This window comes from Scyliorhinus canicula, unplaced genomic scaffold (assembly GCF_902713615.1).
Source record: "Scyliorhinus canicula unplaced genomic scaffold, sScyCan1.1, whole genome shotgun sequence".
NCBI classification, from domain to species: Eukaryota; Metazoa; Chordata; class Chondrichthyes; order Carcharhiniformes; family Scyliorhinidae; genus Scyliorhinus; species Scyliorhinus canicula.
The window spans coordinates 10,854-30,405 of NW_024055474.1; the positions used below are offsets into that span (position 1 = coordinate 10,854).

Below are 19,552 nucleotides of genomic sequence, written 5' to 3' on the forward strand. Positions count from 1 at the left end.
CAATGAAAATAATTACAGGCAATCTACTCCAGCACAAGAGCAAAATTCGAAGGAGATAAATTGATTCTCCTTTCTACCTTGTTTATTCCAAGCAAAATAATCCAAATTTCCCTTATCTGTTTTCATAAACGTCCTTCATTCCTGGTACTCTTCTGATATATAACATCTGCACTCCCTCCAACTTGTTAACATTCTTTGTACCTTGTATTTCACTGGATTTGGACAGAGAAGTCCAGCAATAATTTCTACAGAGTTAAGAGCACGTTTCGATACAAACAGCAGAGTGACAAAACCTGTGTCCATATGGCTCCACTTTATAGAATAGAATCATAGAATCACTACAGTACAGAAGGAGGCCATTGGGCCATCGAGTCCGCACCGATCCTCTGGAAGAGTACTCCACCCAAGCCCACTTCTCCGCCCAATTCCTAAAATCCTTGAACCTAATCTAAACATCCCTGACACTGAGGGACAATTTAGCATGGCCAATGAACCTAACCTACAAATCTTTGGACTGTGGAAGGAAACTGGAGCACCCGGAGGAAACCCACGCAGACACCGGGAGAAAGTGGAAACTCCACACAGTCACCCAAGGCCGGAATTGAACCTGGGTCCCTGGCGCTGTGAGGCAGCAGTGCTAACCACTGTGCAACCGTGCTGAAATTTAGTTTTCTGTCAAACGTTCATGTCTGCAGACAAAATACTCACCGAATCTACTCAATAACCTCCTCCTAAGTTCTCCTATGGAGTACTTAGAATCCTCCAGCAGAGGGCTCCAATGTCAAGCATGGGCCTGATTAAGTCACGTCATAGCATTGACACATCAATGGGAACGGTATCCGGAGTGATGTCACAATAGGCCTGACCCCCTGCAGTGTGTGGCTGGAACAATGAGCGGAACAGAGCCCGGGTTCCCGCTCTCCTCTCAATCTCTGCCTCATTCTATTCCCATTCACTCCGAGAGATTTAGTCAGACATGACTCTGTTAATACTGGCGGCGCTCTTGCATAATAAGTTCTGGGTTATGGGCTGGATTCTCCGGAACCTCAACCGCGTGTTTCTCGGATGGACAACTCACTCTCAGATTCTCGCAAATTGTGACTAACTCTTAATATTGCATATTTTCGCAGGCGGGCTATGCGCAGATCCAATAACTCAGTCACCGGTGACAAAATCCGCATCAGAAGGAGGTTCAGTGCAGTTACATTGCGAATATACAGACCCGACTATGTACCACATGCTATGGTATCAGCAAAAACCATCACAGCCGCCGAAATTAATCATCGTTAACATATTGACGATGAAGAAAGAGGAGATCTCAGGGCGATATCTGGCGGCAGCCAACAAGTCTAAAAAGATAGGTTATCTCAGTATAACCGCGCTCAGTGTGGAGGACGGGGCGCTCTATTACTGTGCATTGAGCAGTGTCAGATCGCAGAAAAAATACGTACCAAATCCTCAGAGAGTATTTTCAATTCCAATAAATTTGCGTTCGTGCCCTTGTCCGGGGTGTTGGGGGAGGGGTTGATCTCGATTCGGGAACGTACTCGGGTCTATGTATCCACCAATTACATTGCTGTCTCTGTCCTTGTACAGGCCAATAAAGGAGCGGTTTGGGATTACTGAGCTTAATCTGCATGTCGCCATACACAATAAATTTAAGACTGGAATATCCACTTCCGAGTAGAACTATTTCAAGTTCTCAGATGTGGCGATAATAAACTCTTCCAGGCCCATTAACTTAGGCGGGCCTAAGGCCACTGAGTCTGAGCCACTAGTTCCTGTAACTAAAGACAGAATGGACCAATCTGCTGTAGTTGTGAATACATAGACTGCACATTAGCTATTTAACGAGGGGCTCACGGAGCAACAAGACTAACTTGTCAGACAGGACAATGTCCCTTTTCAGTCTTCATTAGAACATCGATTTGCCGATCGAAAATAAATCAAATCTATGTTGACTCTTCCTGCTTTCAGTGGTGGAGTCGCCCCGATAAGGGACCTGATTCAGCTCGTGGTGAGCGGATGGTGAGCGATTGGTGCGGTCCATGATGAGCGCTGTAAAATTCATGGGGGCCTGATTCCTCCACAACTCACAAAGGTGCACGACCACAGGGCCGTGTATTCTTCCGGTCCTTCCAGGTCTTTTCTGCACATCTTTAGATCGATGGCAATCGGTGGATTGGCTCACACTGCTGAAATGCACAGAGTTGTGATCCTGTTCTGATCACAAGTACAGTGTACCCACTGCGGCATGGGCTTACCTCTATCACTGTAATAACCTTCATGACGCTGAGCTGGCACAGCTCTGCGATGCTCTGTCGCCCTCGATAACAAACACCGACTCAGGAGATTGTGATACCTCTTCACGGACCCACGCACAGACGAACTTTGAGCAGGGTTTGGTTAGTCAGCCCCTTGAGCCGCCTCCATCGTTCAATAAGTTCGTGGCTGATGAGATCACCACATCAGATTCACATTTTGCCTACCCCCGATAAACATTGATTCCATTTTTAATCGAGATTACACGCACATCTCCCTTGAAATATTGAATGAACCTCCCTCAACGGTCTCTGCAGAAGAGGTCCACAGATTCACGAAGCTCGCCCAGAAAAAAATACAAAGATCTAAAAATCCCGTCTTGCTCCATTTTCACATATTCATTAGAAATGGCGATGGTCTTTCTGACCGTCCTCTCGCATCCACCTTGAGAGATGAATATCACCCCCCCCCCCCCCCCGGCCACAACCTACACCCCTCCCCCTCTCGGTGTTGGTTTGTTTCTGGGATCGTCTGTCTTTCTGCTATAATGTGATTGACGTAACAGACATATATAGGAATATTTATATTTGTGTACTGGTATTTCTCTATGTATGTGTCATATTGAGATCACTTCTACCTTTGCTGCTACTCAGATTCTCTCAAATCAGATGGAACAGGCTGCCCGGATACTGACTGTGGATCGTCAGGATCGATTGCATTGATGTGTGGCGTCCGTATCCTCTTCAACCCTCACTTCAGCGTCCAACTGTTCCATTGGGTCTTGGTGGCTCCAGTCTGACAGAAACGGACAGAAAACAATAATAATTTCAAAATTCAGAATCAGCCTCATATAGAACAACGTAATGGCCACCCGCACCATACTCATTATTATTTCATTAACAATAATATCTGGTTACACAGTGAGAGGAGAATGGGGGGTTTTGCAGTGAAGGAAATACTGAGCAGCGAGATCATAACGAGGAGAGCGAGAGGCGTTTCCCCGCGATAGTTCCTGAATCAATCGCTCTTTCGCGCAGGCCATTTTCTGTCAGAGCAGCAATCCAGATTCAGGTCCCACTGCATTGCTGATCCAACCAATGACAGGAATCGAGCAGCGGCAGCAATGTCTGGAATATCCCAATGGTGTTAGAGCGAGAGCAACAAACGGAAGCTGTGACCGAGGCACCGCAGACTCAAAGCTGAAAAAGTTTGCGGCCATTATCAGCTGCAGTCACAAGTGATGGGGCGGAAATAGCGACAGTTGACCATCCTGCAGCCTGTGACCGTCTGCACCTGCACCAGATTCAACTGACGCTACCTGCACCTATTTGAAAGAACTTTTTCTATTGCCCTTTTCACCCTGCATTTAGATCACGGTTGATTTTCTGTTGTCAAGTTCTGACAATATCTTTTCAAATGTTCTTCTCTCATCACTTTTTGCGCGAGACTCCAAATGGTAACAACTCACAGTGCGATTAACACCATTTCTTTGCGCGTGGTGCGGTGGCCAAGAGGAAAGGCGTTGGTTTCGTAAACCAAAGATCGCGGGTTCGAATCCCGTCCGTGCCTTGGTGTCGCTGCTCGGCTCCCCGGAGCTCTTTGTGCTGAGCCAATCAAAGTCGTTTGATTCATCCTTGCCCGCAACAGGAAATGTCATCCCTTTATAAACATTGAACCTTCAGTTGATGGAAATAATTCCATACAATCTGGTCTCTCAGAAAACAAAATTCTGAGCACATCACATGAGGATCAGGAGGTCATGGCGGATTTGAGGAAAATAAACTACCTGGAAGGGTGGTAGAGGCAATCCTTTAAATAGTACCTGGAAAATGGGGTAGGTCGGGTGTTTTTCGCGCGTTGGTGCAGACACGATTATCTGAACTGTGTGTATCTGCGATTCTGAGTGCTATTACATTCCAGGTATTAGGTTAATTCCACGAGTTACAAACTTCCAGGTTTGCCACATTTATATCCAGATATTGCCTTGTCTTTCACTGGAGCGTCGGTGGCAATCGGAGGAATGCTGCAATGAAGCAAGATGTGATAGTTTTCTGATAACAAGTACCGCGAACCGGCTGCGGCATAGCCTTCACCGCACCATTGAAGGATAACACACACTCACTCGGGAAAATGCAGGGCCTTTTCATTACCATATGAACATCCGACGTAGGAGCAGGGAGTTGGCCAATCGGCCACTCGAGTTACTCCACAATTCAATGACATCATGGTTAAGGTGACCATTGCCTTAGCTCCACATTCCGGATAACCCACGGACGCTGGTAGAGGTATAATCAGTAAGTTCGCAGATTCCAACAAAATTGTTGATGTGGTTAATAGTGAGGAGGAAAAACTTTGAATAGTGGCAAATGGACTCTGAAAAGTGCGAGGTGATGCATTTTGACAGGACTAAAAAGGCACGGGAATATACAATGAACGGTAGGACTCTGGGAATTACAGTAACCAGAGGGATCCCGGCTGCGGATCCAAAGACCCCTGAAGGTTGAACGCAAGTTGTTAAGAAGGCTTATGAAATATTTGAGTTTATTTTCCGTTGAATATAAGATCAGGGAGGTTATGATGGAGCTGTAGGAACGCTTGTTGGGCCACAGCTGGAGTATTGTGTGCAGCTCTGGTCACTACACTGTAGCAAGGATTTGATTGCAGTAGAGAGGGTGCAGTGGAGAATCACCAGCATGACGCCGGGGATGGAGTGTTTCAGCTGTGAAGAGAGGCTGGTGAGGTTGAGGTTGTTTTCCTTGGAGCAGAGAAGGCTGAAGGGGGACTTGATTGAGGTATATAAAATCCACCTAATCCACCTATTCTGCATATTTCTAGCCACAGCATATTTTTGGATTGAGGGAGGAAACCAAATCAGACAGGGGGAGATGCACAAACTCGTCCAAAGACTGATTGATTCTGGGTCCCTGGCGATGTGAAGTAGCAGTGCTAGCCACTGTGTCACCCCAAATAACCTAATTCTTTGACCACGTTTTTGACCACACAACCCAAATGTTCCTCGCAAACTCCTTGGGACATGTAATGATGGGAAAAGCTCGACATGTACATAAATTGCTGCATTTGTTGTAGTTCAGTGAGACCTGTTAGTTTACTCAGTGAGTGAGTCTGTACACCATGATATGAACAAGAAGCAGGAGTTAAGGAATCACAGATCAATTCGTCAATCTTATATCTGTTATGAATGTATGTTGCAATCGTCAACTGTTATAACTGTGCAAGTGGACCTCACCTCTTGCTGTTTTTGAGTGTTGTTTTCTTACAAATTATGTCACTCTGAGTATGGAAACTGAACTGCCCATGAGGACGCGACCCCTGCTGAGCAGCAGCTAGAACTGCCAGTGTGGGGTTTTTGTACGGGATCCCCCATATCTCTGTAGCAGTGTGGGCGCCATGGCACAGAAATACACGGCGCTGTCGGAGACCATTGTATTACTGATCGTTAGCTCGGTAGTCTTGTTCTTTTTATCAAACGTAGAAGAAAACCGATCATTGAGGTCGGTGTTCCTTTGCACATTTTGTCCAATAAGACGAAACATGTACATTGGAGCTTTACCGGGCTGCTGACTGTACCAGTACACATAAGGGTTAGAATCGCTTGTTTTCAAGGTGCAGGTTAATGTAACTTCACTTTCCTCTGTAACCGTTATTTCGGGTTTCCTTTGTTCCACGGTGTCCTGGTGGCTCCATTCTAACATAAATAACAGCGACAATGACAATCAGAGTCAGCCTCATATTAAGCAATAAAATAATCTCTAAAATAATCATTATAATTTTACCAATAATAACATCTGGGTTACAGCAGTCAGGAAGACAATGGGGTGTTGCTGGGAAGAAAATACTTACCGAGAAGTGAGATAACGATGAGGAGCGAAGCGAGATGGTTCCTCATGATCCTTCTTGAGTTTGTAATTCTGCAATGAGATAAATCCTGTGTCAGAGACAGAAATACAGACCCCCGTCACACTGCTGATCCGACCAATGAGAGGAATGAACCAGCAGCAGCAATCTCTCCAGTAACACAATTGGGTCAGAATGAGAGCAGCAACCGGAAGCTGTGTGAATATTGAGTGAAGTGTGCGGTGACTCTCAGCTGCACTCGGAACTCTGGAGCGGAAATAGCGACAGTTGAATCTTCACTGCACCGTGACCATCCTGCACCTGTTCATCGTGCAAGTCACTGAGAAGAATTAGATCGGGAAGGACATGACGGACTAGAATTTAGAATCTTCGAGTCAGGGATGAGGCCACACGATCTGTATTGCCCGAGACACTTTGAAATCGTTATCTTATTCTTCTTTCAAAAACAGCATTTTCTATATACCCCGGTAATTCTATATGCCCCGGTAATTCCCTTTACATTTCCTTCTAAAAGTTATTGTTGAATCTTCTTCCTTTATTTAGACACGTCATCGAAAGTTTAGCAAAGCGCAGTGTCCCTCTCCATTCGGTCAACTCTCAGCCTTTATGGGGCAGCGGGAAACGTGTGACCATGTCGCCCTCTGGTGGATATAATCAGAACTTGACACCGTTCGGACACTTGATGAAAATAGAAAATCAGAATATCAATTCTAGGGGAATTACCGCAGAAGGGGAAATATACACAGAGCTTGCAGCTTGTCTCCAAAGATCATCGACACCAGTTGAACAGAGAGGAAATATAAGTTAATATTGGAGCAAGGTTGTTGTGGTTTGTTGTTGTTCATTGTGCAGCTCAGAACGGGAAATACCGACAGGCAGGCAGCTGGGAATTTTCCTTCTTAAATTCATTTGATTATTGTTTTATGTCCTGGTAAGTGTTGCGCAAGCCTGGACATTCACCAACAGCATTTCTTTAGAAATTGACGCCACACAAACGCACACTCCCAACTGTACGGGTATATTTTCATATTAAGAATGAGTATAATTTATATAAAGAGGAAATCCATCCACATAAGAGACTTAGCACAATAGGCTAAATAGCTGGCTTGTAATGCAGAGCAATGCTCGCAGCGCGGGTTCAATTCCCGTACTGGCCTCCTCGAGCAGGCGCTGGAAGATGGCGACAAGGGGCTTTTCACAGTAACTTCATTAAAGCCTGCTTGTTGTTATTCTTAAATGTAAGAGGTATAACGACAAGCAAGGTGGTCCGCTGGTGAGAGATCTTCGACCCCCTCTGATTATAACATCGCTGAAGTGTTATGTGCAGAAACGCTTTGACAGTTTTTGTACAGGTTCAGCGTGTTCTGTGTGTCTGTGGGTCTCAGTGCGCAGTAATACACCGCACAGTCAGTCAGCTGTGCCTTCGAGACTTTCAGCGGAACTGTCCGACCAGATTCATCGAACTTCGCTGAAAAGCGGTTCTCTGGAATGCCGTCCGTTTTCTCGCTGTATCTGTTCCTCTGCAACAAGTACTCCAAGGAGCCGCTGGGATACTGACGGTACCAGAATAGGTAAGGAACGTCGCTGCTTGTAGATGTGAAATTACAGAACAATTCAATGTCACCTCCTTCATGGACTGAGGTTTCAGCTGGTGTCTGTGAAACCGAATCTCCTCGACAATAACCTATAAGAGCCCAGAGCGATAGTAAATTAAACAATGTCGCTCCATTATCTATCCCCATAATCAGCCGATCACTCCCAACAATTACCTGGGAATTAAAGAAGTGTTAAAGAAGCAGAAAGACATTCCCTACAAAATGTGAGTCATGGAGGAGGGGTTTGAACAACTTTCAGCACTTTCCAGCGGGGTAAGATTAGGGGCAGTGGGGGAGAATGCGAATATCCAGAAGGGTTTTTAATGTTAAATTCAGATCGGTCTGAATGATTGTTTCTGCACTTAGAATCAAGGCATGGATATTTCTGTGTTCTCTATACTGACCGCTTAAATATAAAGTATGAGATAGATGTGAAACGCAGAGTTACATAGCATTCGAACTTACCAGTTAAGACAGCAGCAGCTGTAAAGATAAAGGAAAAACTGACAGTGAACATGTTCACACAGAGATGATGGCGGGGTTTGACGAGGCTTCTTCCACCTGAAATAGTTTTAATTCCAGAATAGGGTGAAAGTTGACTCATATCCAGCCTCTTTGCGGATTGGCTAGTTCTTGACAGAGACAGCAGCGGATAACCAATCAACCATTATTCTTCAAATCATCCAATCAACTCGCAGTTTCTGTGTTCTTCGATTCGTGACGTCAGTGCGGGGAGGAGAAAACAGTGAAATTGAACCTAAAATTCTCACCGAGTGTAAATTGTTCCGTTCGAAATTGGTTATTATTTGATCCGTCCTATTGATTAGAAGGCGATGAACTTCCACAGGAGGACATGCTTGTTAAATAATTCTAAAAGTGTTCTCTCACATCTAGGAACTGTTTATGTAGAGAGTCCACGGTTCGCCCATGAATATATCAAGTCAGTGACATATTTAATGTGGCATCAGTGCCGGGATTAACATTAATCTTTCTGCTGTATCCCGCTGCTGTTGTATATTTGTCACGGATTGTATGTTGTGAATATCAATCTTCACACCGACAGTGTTCCTCTGACCAGACGGCACGCAAATAGTTTCAGTTCAGAATTTATTTATTCAAGCTATAGAAGGGGAGCTAAACACCCACAAGGTGATTTATCAGCTCTCGGATCATAGAGAATACAGAACAATTATATTTTTCATATATTTCAGGTAATTAACATACACTAACAATGCACAGTGGGTAAAACTGCCAGTGGGTAGCGTCAGGGACCCGGGTTCAATTCCGCCCTTGCGTGACTGTCTGTGTGGAGTTTTCACATTTTGTGTGGACTTCCTTCCGGTGCTCCGGGTTTCTTCCATGGATGTGCAGGTTAGGTGCAGTTACAGGGCGGACGATTGGGCCGAGGTAGGATGGTCTTTCTAAGTATCCCTGCGGACTAGTTAGGCCGAATGGCCTCTTTTTCCATTGTGGGGATTCTATGTCACAAACAGTAGATTACATCGGGCAGCACGGTAGCACAAGTGGTTAGCACTGTGGCTTCACGGCACCAGGGTACCAGTTTCGATCCCCCGCTGGGTGACTGTGCGGAATTTGCATGTTCTCCCCGTGTCTGCGTGGGTTTCCTCCGGGTGCTCCGGTTTCCTCCCATTGTCCAAAGATGTGCGGGTTAGGTGGTTGGCCATGCTAAATTGCCCTTAGTGCCCAAAAATGATTAGATGGGGTTATTGGGTTACGGGGGTAGGGTGGAAGTGAGGGTTTGAGTGGGTCGGTGCAGACTCGATGGGCCAAATGGCCTCCTTCTGCACTGTATGTTCTATGATCTGTGACAACCTCTCAACGTGTCGTTCCCTTGTTTTGCAATCCAGAGCAAAGCTCTTTGTTTTCTGATTAATTATATTAATGTAGAGGGAATTAAGTTGTTCTCCTCACAGTAGGAACGAGGACTTAGTAAAGACAATGTTGGGCGCTGAATAGGATCAGTCTTTGAGGTGGGATAGCGAAGTGACATTTAGTATCTTTGTTTTGTCAGCGCTCGACATTCCCTCAAAGTAATCTGCTCAGTGGCGGCGTAAAGCAGAAAGAGTGCTGGATTGAATTAACACAAACAGGTATACAGCAAAACTGATCTACATATTGTGATTTCTCATATGATATCAGCTCACAGTCAATGAGAGGATGTGAAAGTGCCTTGTCAGTTTTTGTATGGACTGACTGTGTCTCTGCAACAGTGTGGGTCTCAGAGCACAGTGATACACAGCAGAGTCAGACACACGGACCCCGGTGATAGTTAAAGGAACTGTTTTTTGCTCCTGGTCCAAACGAGCAGAAAAACGGTCGGGAAAATGTGACGACTTGTCCCCCTCCGCCTTGCCGTACTTTCTTAGTAAATATCTCGGAGATTCCCCTGGATACTGGATGTACCAGAAGAGGTAGGGATAGGTATCGGTTGTGGAGTAATTGCAGTTCGATATTATCGTATGTCCCTCCTGAACCGTCACATCAGGCGGATCCTGGGAAACTGAATCCTTTGCCTCTGTTCCTGAAATAAAGAACAGCCTGTGTTATACAATTGGGAGTAAACATGATCAATGGACAGAGACGTATTGAACCGTCGACTCACCGGGTAGCAGAACCATGATTATCAGTAAAGGATATACGCAGCACATGGTATGTGGTGTTCAGTTCGACTAGCATAACAGAATGGTTTAAACTGCGGAACTTTTTATTCTCATATTTAAAAGTAAAAACAGACCACGGATTACTGCCCTTAGTCAGACACTGAGGGTGCTGCTCAGGACGGGGATTGGCAGATTTTTAAAAACAGATACGAACTGTCAACCAATCAGCATCACTCGTGTGAAATTAACTGATCCATTCTCACCTGCTTCCGCTTGACGTCCGGCAGAGGATATCGCTCTTCTCACCCCATCTCTCTTTGTGCATACATACAGGCATAGTCACACACACTCACACACACAGAGACACACATAGACAGGCACACACACACTTTCTCACACACAGACACCCATACTCGGACACAAAAACAGACATACATGCAGACACACACACAAACAAGCACAGACATATGCTCACCGACAGACACACACAGACATAAACATACACAAATAAACACGCAACAGACAAAAGCACAGGCAAACAGGCACCTATATGAACACGCATACAGATACACACAAACAAACACACAAATAAAACAACGCACAGGAAAACACAACACATGCAGGGACACAGACACTGACGCACACAGACACATACCCATTATACACACACGCATTCGCAAAAACGGACACAAGGGCAAAGAGACAATACAGACACAAGGAAACATACACACAAACAGAGACAAGCAGGCACAGGCGCAGACGCATCTATAAGGCACCGGCAGACACACACAGACGTACACATAAACACAGACACCAAATGGACACACACACACATACATAAACACACGTAGACACACTGACACCGGCACACTCACACACACACACACACACACACAGACAAACACAAGGACAGACACACATAAGGACGGACACACAGACACACGCACCTACATATATCATAGGATACAGACAGACAAAAACACACGCACTAAGACAGAGATAAACAGACATGCCAACACACACAGACACAAATAAAACAACACCAAGCAAGTACAAACATAGGTAGTTACACACACATACACTCACATACACTGGCACACACACATTCGCACACACAGACACACATGCAGGCACGTAGAAACACAAAGACAGGCAAACATGCACAAGCACAAACGAACCAGCATACATTCACAGATACAAACACAGTCATAATCATAAACACTGACACACAGGCACACACACAGGCACGCACAAGCATACACAAAAAACAAAGGCACACACAAACAAAACACAGACAAACGCGTACACAGACGCACACAGATATATACGCACACAAAATCACAGGCAATTAAAAACTCAGATACACACAGAACACATGCACAAAGAAACTTCCCCCTCCCTCGGCTTATTTTGGTTGTTGCGTGGCTGATGAGCCAGATCCTTGAGCGGCATCTTCAATCACTCACTTGGCAGGAGTTTCCAAAAAGTGGCATCGGTGCTCGGACGCTCAGTCGCAGGCATTGGTTTCTAAGGCTCCTTTCCCGGGCCTCCCCTTGCCGTCGGGTGTTCTCGAAGAATTGTGACTCTTCAATCAGGAGGTACCGCCAAATAGGTCTCTTCTGAGCAAAGGATTCCCAAAAATTGACTTCCATGTTCCATTTCTTGAGGTAAGCCTGCAAGGTGTCTTTTAAGAACATACTTTGTCCTCCTCTTGTTCGGGATCCTTCCTTGAGTTGGGTGATGAAGAGTTGTTCAGGCAGTCGGGACCGTGACATCATATGGACCGGACAGCGGAGTTGTCTTTGGATGATCATGACCTCGATACTGGTGCTTTGACTCCTTGAAGGACACTAATGTTAACATGTCTGTCATTCCAGCTGATTCGGAGATAAAGTGCGTTTGGATTTTGCGATTTACTTTAAGCTGAGTTGTTTACGCGTAGCACTGATGCCATGTTTATCCTTCGAAGCCTCAGTGATTATTTCAAATGGTTCAACAAAGTTTGCTGCCGTAGTTGACACATACAAGCCTCCTGTAAGCTAAAGTGATCTATCGGTCTGACAGGGTTTGCAGCGAGTCGATCACCCACCTTACCAGTGTATGATGCCAGAGGAGATGTGTGCCAGGATGCTGCGCTTCAGCAGCTGCTTCTCTCGGACCTTGAGCTTGTCAATTAACACTAGTCAACACTCCCCTTCCCTCCCTCCATTCCCTCTTCCCTCCCCCCTCTTCACATCATCCCTCCAACTCTTCCCTCCCTCCCCTTCCCGCGCTGCCTCCCACAAATATACACAGCCGTTGTGTTTAAGTCAGAAAATATATTTTATTGCATGAAATTTGAAACGGTGAAGTCGTTTTATCTCATTGTTCATTTGAGAAAGTCAAACGGTAAGTTAAATGTTAAGTGGTTTCAAACTTCTGTATTTCGAAAATTATTCTTGGTCATAAATGTTTGACATTAAACTTTACAAGCTTCTACAAATGTCTTACTGACACATCAAAACAAAGCATATAATTGAGATAATTATAAATGAAGAAGATAATGAAAGTAAACAAGGCAGAAACATTTAACACGGTGGCACAATGGTTAGCACTGATGCCTCACGACAATAGAGACCCGTCTTCAATTCTGACCTTGGTTGATGTGTGGTGTTTGTGCATTCTCCCCGTGCCTGCATGGGTTTCCTAGAACCTGGAATAGAACCATCGACTGGAGCCAATCAGTACATCAAGTCTGCACTGACCCTCTGAAAGAGTACACTACCTGTGTCCACTCCCTCGCCCTATCTCCGTTACGTAACCTGTGCATCTGAAGTCGGAAGGGCAGGTGATTGGGGTGGTGAAAAATGCATATGGTACACTTGCCTTTCTCAACCGTGGCATAGATTGTTAAAGCAAGGATCTCATGTTACATTTATATAGCGCATAGTTCAGAGGAGAAGTCACACCCGGGTGTGGTATATCTGCTGGTTAACGAACCCGGAAAAAGAAAGTGGAGGACTTGGCCAAGGACTTGATAGAGACCTGTGGCGCAGTAGCAGTGGAAGGATCGCGGAGGCGGGAGCGCCAGTGCAAGTAGCAAAACCCCACAGGGAACAGTTGAATACCTTTATCAAGGAAGAGTTCTGCCAGCAGAGGAAGAACATGCAGGAGGATGGCTCGAAGGCCATAGATGGGGCTGTGACTCCCCAAAGGGGTCGATGGAGAGCGTGGAACAATGCTGGGGGGTACAGAGGTCGCCGATACAAGAGATTGAGAAGGTGATGTCGGGCCACAACGATCGGGTGGTGGCATTGAAGGCGGAGGTGGAAGTCTTAGGAGACCTTTGTAAGAGCAAAGGTGGAGGAGCAGGAAAGTAAGTCGAGAAGGCAGAATCTGTGGATAGTGGGCCTGCCTGAAGGAATGGAAGGTGCGAGTACGGCAAGGTACGTTTCAACGATGCTGGCGGGTCTGGTGGTGGAGGGGGTGCTGGGCAAGGCCCCTGAGGTGAACAGAGAGCATTGGTCTTTGGGGCAGAGGCTTAGAGGCAGGAGCCGCTGCGGGCGGTGATCAGGAGGTCCCACAAGTTCGTCGAGAGGGAGAAGATTCTGCAGTCAGCTAGCGAGAAGCGGAACTGCGAATTGGAGAGGAACAAGGCCCTAATAAACCAGAACATGGGAGCTAAGCTGGCGAAACGGCGTGTGGGTTTAACGCAGTCAGGGCGGTGCTGCATCGACAGCGGATCAGGGTTGGGGTGCTATACCCGCCGAAACTATGGCTACCTATGAATACCCGGAATGCTATTTTGAGACTCCAGAAGCGGCCAATGACTTATCAAGGAGCATAAACTGAGGATCACTGAACTGAACAATTTTGGGACGAGGTGCTGGTACTTTGAAGTAATTGAGATGGGGTAGAGCGGGGGTTGGAGGGAGGGGTGGGTTTCTTTTACTCCGATTTTTACTGTTGGGTTGACTAACCGTAGCAGGGGTGAAAGGTTTGAAAGGGGATGGCTGCCCCCACTCCCTTCCTCCCTCCCCCCCCCCCCCACCCCACCCCCATCCTGCTGCCTCGGGCTGTATTGTTTTTGTTTGACTTTGGGGAGGTGACCTGTGGTTCGAGATGAGTCGAGATGGGTGGAGGAGGGGGAGTTTACCGAGAACTTCTTTCACAGAACAGAGAGGTGAGGGCGGGGGATGAGGGTAGTGGGGGGGGGGGGCAGTCGGAGGAGCCTTTGGGAACGAGTTTCCACGCTGGCAGGTAATGCTGGTCAACGGAAATGAGGTGGGGGGAAGGCTGAAAGAGGTGGCTGTAGGGGGATGGGGGAGGGGGCGGGGGGTGGGAGAGGGTTGGGGTGGAGGGAGGGTTATGCGAGGTGGTGAGGTTTGAGACGAAACATGGGAGGGGGCGGAGAAAAGGGGCGTCTAGGATGGGCTAGGTACAGGGTGAAATTTTATTTTAATAAAACATTTTACTGAGGTATTTGTGATTTTGTAACAATAACAGAAGAAACCGTGTACATACAAATATATACATTGTGCAAAGGCCGTCTTCCTCACTCACAGATTCCACCTTTCTTACACACTAATCTAAACTAAACTACCCCCCCCCCCCCACCGTTTTTGCTGACAGTTAATTTTGTCTAAAGAAGTCGACGAACGGTTGCCACCTCCGGGCGAACCCTAACGTTGACCCTCTCAAGGCGAACTTGATTTTCTCCAAATTGAGAAAGCTAGCCATGTCCGATAGGCAGGTCTCCGTCTTCGGGGGCTTTGAGTCCCTCCAAGCTAATAGTATCTGTCTCCGGGCTACCAGGGAAGCAAAGGCCAGTACGTTTGCCTCTTTCTCCTCCTGGATTCCCAGGTCTTCCAACACTCCGAAAATCGCCACCTCTGGACTCGGCGCCACCCTTGTTTTAACACCGTGGACATGACATCCTCAAACCCCTGCCAGAATCCCCTAAGCTTTGGGTATGCCCAGAACATACGAACCTGGTTTGCTGGTCCTTCCGCACACCTTGCACACCTGTCTTCTGCCCCCAAAAAACCGTCATGTGGGCCCGGTGAACAACCTTAAATTGTATCAGGCTGAGCCTGGCGCATGATGTGGACGCATTGACCCTCTTTAACGCATCCGCCCAGAGACCATCCTCTATCTCTCCTCCTAACCCCTCTTCCCATTTGTGTCTCAGCTCCTGGATGTGGGTTTCCTCTGACCCCTGTCCCAGCCATACTCTGGAAACTACCCTGTCGTGTATCCCCCTTGGTGGCAGAAGCCGGAAGGTTGAGACCTGCCTGCGTAGGAAGTCCCGTGCCTGCAGGTACTTAAACTGTATAGGGTGAAATTAACGGGGTTAAAGCTGAAAGGTAGGGATGGCTGACGGTAGAGGCAATGGAGGTGTAAGCCGTCGGTAAGGCTGATATCATGGAACGTGCGAGCGCTCAATGGACCGGTGAAGATATTTCGGGTCTTTGCATGCCGAAGGAGTTTAAAAGTGGGGGGGGGGAGGGGGTGGGGGGGGGGGGGGTGTTAGCACGTCTTTCAGCAGGAGGTGCTCCTACGCTTGAAGGACCAGGTTAGGCTGAGGAAGGGGTGGGTGGGTCAGGTTTTCCACTCGGGGTTTGATTCAAAGTCGCGGGTGGTGGCCATGTGGATGAGTAAGAAGACGGGGTTTCAGGGCACGAAGGAAGTAATAGACCCGGGTGGGAGATATGTGATAGTGAGTGGGGTATTAGCAGGTAAGCTGGTGGTATTGGTGAATGTGTATGCACCGAGTTGGTACAATGTAGTTTTTATGTGGGTTTCTGGAACGATCCCCGACTTGACCACGCACCAGTTAATTATGGGAAGAGATTTTAATTGTGTCCTAGAACCGACGGTAGACAGGTCGAGCCCCAGGTCAATGGATAGAATATAAACGGCAAAGGAGTTGGGCGGGTCTATAGAAAAGATGGTGATGGTGGACCCGTGGTGCTTCAAGAACCCAGGCGGAAAGGGAGCATCCCTTTTTGTCACATATGTAGGGTTCAGGGTGGTTTTGGATGGGGTGAAGGAGGCAGAGTACACGGCGATAGTAATCTCGGATCATGCGCCCCACTGGCTGGAGATTCCGCTCAGATCGGCACGAGAGCAAGCGCCGGGTGGAGGCTCGATTCGGGGTTGTTGCCAGATAGAGGGTATTGGGACAAAGTGCAGACTGTGATTAAAGATTATGCGAGGAGGAAAAAGCTGCAGGGGCATTCGATAGGTTGACAAAGGGGAAGGTGGTAGGACAGCTGCCAATGCAGGAAGATACGGGCCCTTCAGTTTTTGTCTTCCATGCTATGTGTTAGTGTAGATCGCTCCCATTCAGGCTTTGTTTAAATGGGCAGATTATCTTATGAGGAAAGGTTGGACAGACTAGCCTTGTATCGGCTGGGGTTTAGAAGAGGAATAGGCTACTTGATTGAAATGCGGGGGTTGACAAGGTGGCTGTGAAAAGGATATTTCCTCTTGTGGCAGATTCTGGAAGTAAGCTTCACTGTTTCAAAATAAAGGTCGCCCACCCAAAGCAGAAGTAAAGACATTTTCTTTCCCCATCTTGAACTTTCTTCCTCAAAAGGCCGTGGATGCAAAGCCGTTGAATATTCTTGAGGCAGAGGTAGATAGGTTCTCACTGGGCAAGGGGTGAAAGGCTGTCGGAGGTAGGTTTGACAGTGGAGTTGAGGTTGATTTCAGCTCTGCCGTTACTTAATGATGAAATTCCAATTGGAGATGAGTCAGATCTACACTGTGTGAACTGTTCAATTTCACAGCGTCAGGGACACGGGGTCGAATCTGACCCTGGCGAGTGATGAATTCCTTACTTGCACAGCGCCGTCGACCAAATCTTTAAACTCGGAGAGTCAGTAGGCAGTGAGCTGATACACCTCTGGGGCTTCTATCTGCTAGCTGGCAGGGAAATAGCTCAGATATTCACCACTCGCAGTGGAAGGGCTGATCCATTGAAGGATGCTTAGATCAGCGCAATGTCCAACAATCTATATTGTCAATGCGTTGAGGCCAGCCGGTCACTGAGCTGCTACATAGAATGAACCACATTCACCTGCAGAGGTACATTGCTCAGGTTTTCATAATTGATACTGGTATGTTGCTCAGATCTACCTTTCATTCATTCACATGTTTTATATTGCTGCATCATTTTTAATCGCTGTCTGCTTTCCTATTCTCTGTCTGTACTTTTTAAGGCACAACTATTCCCATCTGTCCATTCGTTTCTTCGGCCCCTCCACCGCATCTTGTGATTCCTGCTGCCAGCTGGAGACTCATCCTATCTAATTCACACATTCCCTTTAGATCTTGTCATTTCTATGCTATAAGGTGATTTCTACCAGATTTGAAGAATTTTCAAAGTCCCAGTAACCTTTAATTCCTCGATCTGATCTTCCCATCCAAGCCTAATATGAAGGAAATAATGATTCGAACAGAAATATGACTGATAAACGAATAGTATATCTCTCTCTCCCTCTCCGATCAAGTTTTCGGTCTGATTTGATTCTGCAGTTAAGTTTTCTCAGCCAATCCTGGATGTAGTTTGTTGACGGTTTCATAGGAGGTTAATTTGGTTTCCTCTGTGTGTTTGAGCGGCCATCAACGTCATTTTTTTTACATCGAATTTACAGTGCAGAAGGAGGCCATTCGACCCATCGAGTCTGCACCGGCTCCTGGAAAGAGCACCCGACCCAAGGTTAACACATCCACCCTATCCCCAAAACCCAGTAAGCCCACCCAACACTAAGGGGAATTTTGGTCACTAAGGGCAATTTATCATGGCCAATCCACCTAACCTGCACATCTTTGGACATTGGACACATTTTCTGATCCCAATCTCCCCGTCCAATGAAACAATCTCAAATCTGCCTGTGATTTCCTCAGATAAGATTTGAATGAGTTTCCGTGATCACCCGAATCTTTTTGACCAACAATATTAAATCTCTGAGGATGAAGACAGTCAGTAAGTGAACACAGTCCTCTGGTGTGAGGGAGAATCAGTGAGGGAGAATCAGGCGGTTTTATCTGATCTGCTCCACTCGGTCATTGTGCATGTTGTTTAATTTTAAGACGGCTCACGAAGAACATTAATATCATTGCCATGTGGGTGGCCTGTTAACACGGAGCTATTCGCTCTGAGCGGGAGATTTCCTTCGGTTGCTATTGTAATTGAAACATTATACTGATTGGACATTCGCGTATTTGCGATTACGGTCACACATCTCTCAGTGGAGGTTTCCACAGAGAGGTCCCAGGATATTTTCTCGATTATGTTAATCTGCGCCCTCAGTTCATTTGCCTCGTCGTTAAGACTCCTCGCATAAAAGCAAATGCAATCCAGCCTTGCCATATTGCCTTGTGTCTTCACTCTGCCTCCCAAGCTGATTTGGTATTTGTCCTCTATTTGGCTGTTTATGACCCTGAGAAAAGTTTAACCAAACATACCCTGTTGGACAAGCCAGTTCTAGTGAATAGAGCGAATGAGTGAATTGATCATGGTCAGTGTTTCTGAAGCTCGACTCAGCGGCTTCCCTGGTGGTCTAGTGGTTAGGATTCGGCGCATTCGGCGCTTTCACCGCCGTGGCCCGGGTTCGATTCCCGGTCAGGGAATTGTTCTTGTTGCTGCTATGCGAACTGTCACAATGATGTGTTCCATCGGCATTTCGTGTGAGGTCAAGGTTAGGAATCAGATCTGGAATTTTGTTTTTATTCCATTTAACCGAGAATTCATTTTCCAGACATTCATCGTAAATTACGATTAATGTACAGGATTAGAACTTTCCTGGAGGTTCGAATCAGTTTTCGGATCTATCACCTTAACCAGTGAGCCAATGGTACAGCCCAGGCATGGAAACTAATGGTGTTCTGATAAAATCATAGCCTCAATTGCAGAATGAAATAATATTTACTTCTGACGTTTTCAATTCTTTCCGCCCATGACTGATTCTCTCCGTGGTTCTCTCTGTGCAGTATTATCTGTGGTTTACATAGTATAGAAATTGGGGGAGAGGAATAGACCGTTCGGCCAACTAAATTGTGTCTGCGCATGTACTCCAGACCAGACTGTCCCCTCCCGTCCGATATCTAATTGACCATTTCCATCCAGCTCCCTGTGTCCGTCTAGTGTGTTCTCTTTCCAGTATTTCCAAGTCTTCCCATAAATGTATCAATACTCTCTGCTCCAAGCTC

At 46.5% G+C, this 19,552-nt stretch overlaps 2 non-coding genes across 2 annotated transcripts; both read left to right on the forward strand.

The window, feature by feature from the left end:
- Positions 1-3,759: 3,759 nt before the first annotated feature.
- trnat-cgu lies at positions 3,760-3,831 on the forward strand. Its single transcript has one exon. It is a non-coding gene; the product is annotated as a tRNA-Thr (tRNA).
- Positions 3,832-18,892: 15,061 nt separating this feature from the next.
- trnae-uuc lies at positions 18,893-18,973 on the forward strand. The gene has a single exon. It is a non-coding gene; the product is annotated as a tRNA-Glu (tRNA).
- The last annotated feature ends 579 nt before the right edge of the window (positions 18,974-19,552 follow it).